This window comes from Drosophila miranda (genome assembly GCF_003369915.1).
Source record: "Drosophila miranda strain MSH22 chromosome Y unlocalized genomic scaffold, D.miranda_PacBio2.1 Contig_Y3_pilon, whole genome shotgun sequence".
Classification (NCBI taxonomy): domain Eukaryota; kingdom Metazoa; phylum Arthropoda; class Insecta; order Diptera; family Drosophilidae; genus Drosophila; species Drosophila miranda.
Window position 1 is genome coordinate 5160514 of NW_022881625.1, and position 6000 is coordinate 5166513.

The window sequence follows — 6000 nt, forward strand, 5'->3', positions numbered from 1 at the left end:
CGGCCACGGCTGTTGTCATTCAAGTGTTCTAATCAATTCTGGTTTAATTTTACGCCCAATTAAGTGTGAAAAGATTTTGATGTTGGGCACACGGGTGCGAGCGGCAAATGGATGCAGACAAGGACTCGCAGGGGCGCAGTCACACAAGCGTGAGCATTGAATATGCCACAGATACATATGTGGGGTCGGTCCTTTGCTCGCACGAGTCCCAGTTAGGCTCTCACACTTGAATAAAGCCATTCCAGACATCAATATTTTGATCCTTCCCTGGTTGGGCTATTTGTACTTACCGCTGCTTCTGTATCCACGCTGTGGCTTCCGCACCCGCTCTCACTGCTCCACGCTTTCACACACTTTCCGTATGCATCTCTCTTTCTCTCTCTTTGTGTATCTCTAACCATGGAACAACTTTCTTCTTATGACAGAGACAGACGTGGCAGATAGTTCCGCCAAGACATTATCCAATAATCTTTATCAACAGCCACAGCCAGCGCTGTAGCATCCGCGCCGCGTGCCTACCTCCACCTCCAGCTCCAGGTTAAGTTTGTTGGAAACTTTAGTCTGCATGACAGTCGATCCGATATCCCTGTGCATTTGGATTTGTTTGCAGGTAACGACAAGGCTCAAGACATTTTACTAATTAAATATCAATGTACTTTTCTTTCCATTTGCCTAATTTACCGCTGTCAACAGCAAGACAAACAATATTGTAGTCCAAAAGAGTGTACACACTGGCCGCCCAGGGTTGTCACGCTACGATAAAATAAAAACAGCTGTGTCGTAAATGTACGATTAAAAATTCAACGAAATATTTGTATCCCCGCGAAGCTTGGTTTTTGGAGATCAAAAAGGTCTTCCATATCCCGATGTCTCCGAAGATAGGGCTTATCCGAAGTCCCTTCAAAATGGAAGAGCGTAGTCCGCTTTTACATTAAATCGGATTTAAATATAAACTCTATAGCGGCAGATATTCAAATTTATTTTCTTGGAAATCCTCACAGAAATTTAAATGATTAAATTCCAAGTGCTCTTAAAGATGGGAAACCGAACCAAACTGTCGTCTAGGGCCTGAAATTGTCCAACTCCTGATGGCACTTCAGGTGACGGCGTAAACGCCAAGCTCCGCCTGAGGGGGGCCAGGAGGGCCCATGGAGTTGTATTTTGTTGTAAATTTACGATACCCCCGGCCATGTATGTCAGAAGGTACATAAATACTCGAACACATAAAGGCACGGGGCCGGAGGCAGTCGACATTTTCTTTCCACCAAGAAATTAGCAAAGGATGGAGGGTAGGAAACGAAACGAGCTCCATTGCTCTACCATTCTTTTGGAGGAATAAATTTATTTATTGAATGAACCGATTGCATTTTAAATTTATTATACTTCCATAGTATTGATTTTCGGGCACATGAATTTCTCTTTACATGATAGAAAATTTAGGTGTTGGAGATTGACGTAAGGCTAATCCCGGTTTTTCACACTGGGCTTAACTTTGTATTATAATTGGACATCCCATCGTATTTATGTATATATTAAGCCTATGTTTTGTGTTTGTATGGGGGTTTCTTTCATTGTCCTCCTCACAGGACAAGTGTCTTTTAATCAAATTACAATTGGGGTTAATTTAATAAACTCTCACTTTCTACCTTTCACAGGATCTGTTCTATCTTTCATGTGTGTCCTGTGGCTGTTTTAACTGTGGCTGGCGCTGTGCCACTTGCAAATAATTCACTTTCTTTTGCCTCTTGTAAAGAGTGTGCGGTGTGTGTGATTATGGGTTACGTGTTCGAGTGTCTGTATGCTACGGGTGTGGATGAACAGTATTGGATTGCATTGAAAGAACTGGTAGCTTAGAAATAATGTATCGGCACTGGCGTTACGTTGCCTAAACGTAACGCCCAAGAGAACTAGTCCTCTGATCTACTATAATTGTTGAATACACGTTGCTTAATCAGACGCACCAACTGTGCATAATTTTGTAAATTTTTTTTTTTGGCAGATATTTCTTTTTAAAGTCTATCAAACAAAATTTAGAACTGAACTGCGTAAAAGAAACAATTTAGAAGAACTGAAAAAGCCGAAATGGAAACGAGTAGAAAAACGATGTTTCTTTTTTTGAACACCAAACGCTGGCACGGCCCTGTTCGATGCGATTCGGCTCTGATTGGTTCCGCTTCAGCTTGAGATCGGTCTGATTTGGCCAACTGATTTGGGGAAGCAGGAAAGCGCACCCGATTTGCAATAACAACTAGTAATACACGCATGATATTAATGTAGGCAATGGTAAACGAAAGACAACTAGTATTCCCTGGGGGTTGGTGGTGTGGTTGTGTTGCGCCCATGTCGAGCAATCGGAACCCAGATAGGACTGGGCTGAGTTCCTTCGCTGAGGTGTGTGTGTGTGGTGTGGTGTGGTGCTGGTTTTTGTACGAACATATTTGCTTTCTAACTTATTTCCCAAATTGATTTTGATATTCCTAAATTCCGGGATCCTAACTGAATCCCTCTCTCCACGTCAAGGTCCCTCAAGTGTGCTGCTGTAGGTGTCTATGTATGTGTTCCAGGTGAAATGTGTTGACATGTGTGAGTGTGTGCGTGTGGGATGGGCTACCACTGCACCGTTTCTATCTCCGGACTACGAACGCCGCTCAGTAGACAATGAGCAGGTTGTTCTCATTGAAGCCGGCGGAGTGTCCTGCGTTGCGTACAATGAAACAGGATCCATCGAAGTGCATGCGCTTCTCATTGCGACTACAAAGGACAGAACAGAACGGAAGTTAGCAGAGCAGGATGACGGGCGAGGGGGAGGGGGAGGTTGAGAGCATCGGTTTGACACTCACCGAACAAACAGATGCGAGGTCTTGCCCAGAGAGGCAGTGCAATGGATGCCAGGTGTGGTCAAAGTGGCCGATCCATTGCCGGGACTGGTGCGAATCAAGCACTTGTTGTCCACACGAGTGACCTTCACCAGGCCATCGGCTGCCTGGGTGATGCGAAATCCGCTTATGTCATAGATCTCAGTGCCATCCTCGGTACAGGTGTAAGCTGAATTGGCAATCACGTCATGGGCTTCAGCCATATAAGAGGGACCATGGCGCGAGTCGCTGCGAGAAGTTCGGGAATTAAATCGAAATTAGCCAAATAAGAAGCGATGCAATTGGCCGGGGGGACTCACTCATAGAACACTGCCAGGGTGTAGTCCTTGGTCAGATCGGTGAAAGTGTCGGTTGTGGTGCGCGTCCCGGCTGTGTCCACCAGGTAGATGAGAGCGCACGCCTCGCTGGTGAAGCTCACACCCTTGTACCACATCTTGGCATAGCGACTGTAATGGGAAGATAATTCAAAGGATTCAAAAGATGACACGTTGGGGTAAGGGCCATTCCCACTCACACAAAGTTATTGCCCTTCATGCCGTCGTAGGTGACTATTTCGACTTTAGCGCCGCTCTGCAAGATGCGTCCATTGGGGTGGATCAAAGCCGAGTTGCTGCAGTTGCGTGATAGAGCAACTGCCACCATGCTGCGCTGATTGAGCACGCGCACCGCCTTGTCCAGAGTCATGTCAATGCTGCTTCATGCAAAGAAAGGTATTAACATTAGGGGTCGGTCTTAAAGAAGAGCCAAGGGGCTGGGGGCGTCCACACTCACCGCACGCCATCGCGGAGGCGCAACTGGATGGTGCCGTTCGTCATGGCAATGGGTCCAGAGCCGGGACATGCCGGCGGTGTGTGGTTCTCGAGCTCGAAGTTGCGGGTGCTGCTCACGCGTGCCAAGGCGTATGGTGGAGGGGGCATTGGAGACGGCAACTGTTGGGAATTCTGAGATTGAGCATAGAATCGGCTAGATTTACAGATATGCAAGAGCCCCTTACCAGGCAGTAGTTCTGCTCGTTGTCGAAGCCATAGGTGGGCGTAGCATTGTAGCGCCCTGTGAGTGCCTTGCCGTTGTGCGCCATTTTGCCAGCGTCTATTTCCTGCATATTTCCTGGCCCGTACTGGGGAGGGTTGGAAATGTGTATGCCCGGCAGTTGGACGTATGGACGGGCCGACTGACTGCCAACGGGGTAATTGGCGCACTCCTTGGAAATGCCGCTGGTGATGGTGTTGGTGCCAACGGTGGCGCTGCTAGCGAGACTGGAGCTGCTGCCGCGATCCATGTGGCCCACGGAGTCCGTGCCGGAGGACAGCGAGATGTTGCTCATGCGTTGGGACAGCTGCCCCCCAGTCATGCCGACACGCAAGCTTGCTTGCTAAGGGAGGGGGGATGAGAAGGCGAGAGGTAGTAGCGGAAGTTAGATCCGGAAGGAAATGAAGAGGTGAGGAAGTGAAAGTGCCAGAAAATAATTGAATACCGGCAGGAGAGAAAACGACAGATACGAGAGAAAGTGTCAGCAGCGCAGAAAGCGAATGACTTTGAAACTGTTGCGAACATTCTGTCGACATTCTGTTAACGCATGCATATACATACAACCATACATATATGTATTTACATACGTGTGTGCATTTTTCCCAATTTGCATTTGATTTTTATAGAAATTAACCAAACTATTTTCAATAGTATTAGAAGAGAAGAGAAGAGAAGAGGGGGGAAGAGAGAAGGAAAATTCGAATATTAAAGTCGGAAAGTAAGAGAGCAATGGTGGAAAAGAGCGAGACGGAAAATAAGAAGGTCTGAAATAACAGGAGAGGCCTATGAGGTGATGTGGCAATGCTGCTGTTGCCGAGCTGTTAAGACTGCGGCGGCTGTTAACTCGCTGTTGATACCCAGCTAGCGCGATGATGCGGCAGTTTTGTAAAACAAAATGTCTGAAAATTGATGAAACTTTCACGTTATTGCTTGGAATTTCACTTACCGGCGATGGGTTGTTGGTGTAGACGGAGCGCTGGCGCACCCCGTTGGGCGGCTTGGTGGTCGAGCGCAAGATGTTGTTGATTTTGTCGTTCATCTGAGCACGCGACAAGAAGTCCTCGGCATTGAAGATCCCCACACGGGCGCCCTTCGGGCTGCTTACTTGCGAGACCGGCTCCTACTGGGAAGTCTCGCAGTCCGATGACTGGCACTGCGCCTCCTTGGTGCTGACCTTGGGCTCAACGGACTTCGGCTCGGTGACCATTTTGATTTGGCAACTTTTTTCTTCTCGCTCTATCTTTTCGTCAAGTGAGTTCACAAAACCGGCGTTTGTGTGTGCATGCGTGTGTTCGTGTGTGCGGCAAATGCGAAATTTTTCACTTTAAATATGTGTGAACTTACTTGAGAACACGCGCGTGCTAAATACAGTTTTAGAATATTTTGTTCGACACTTCTCACTACGACTCTGAGAGGAATTTTAATTTTTATATTTAATTTTCCACTTTACATGAGCTCCGCTCGCTGGCACAATTTTCGAAAGGATGACTGTTCGGATTTTCACACTGAAAGTCGTCGCCTGCTCAAACCGGAATTCAAAGTGAAAAGCAGAGCTGTCTCCCGATTATAATCGGAGCGATATTCAGGGCTGCATTTCAATGTTGTATGGATGTAGATCAGATACTAATTACTGTACATTTTCGTATTATTAATGGTACTCCGTGGCTTGAGTCTTGAGCTTCACAAAAAAATGGTTTACCAAATTACCAAATGGTTAAATGGTAAAATGTTTAATTCGTACACTGCTCATTTTCACCTTGTTCGATCCTTTCGGATTCCTGTAAAGAAAATTTACCAAATACAATTCGTTCACAGACTTGCATTAAGGCGCCGCACTGACGCTGATCTATCCACAAGCCTGGAAAAAAGTATTGACCCGTCATCGTTTTGGCCCAAAGTAACTTCATTCTGGTCATGGCTATTTGTGGAATACTTCTGGCAGTCTTAATTTAATTTGGATCTCTTCCATAAGCTGCGTGCACTGCAACTCTCTCTTCCCTAACTCCTCTCAAATCTGATTTCCTATAGATTATTAATTGGTACTTTGTATCGTTGCCCAACTAGAAATGGATTTAAGTCAGCTTGAATGCATTTC

General features: G+C 46.4%; 1 pseudogene; it reads right to left on the bottom strand.

The window, feature by feature from the left end:
• Window positions 1–2525: 2525 nt before the first annotated feature.
• Window positions 2526–5133, bottom strand: LOC117194391 (annotated as a pseudogene).
• Window positions 5134–6000: the final 867 nt, after the last annotated feature.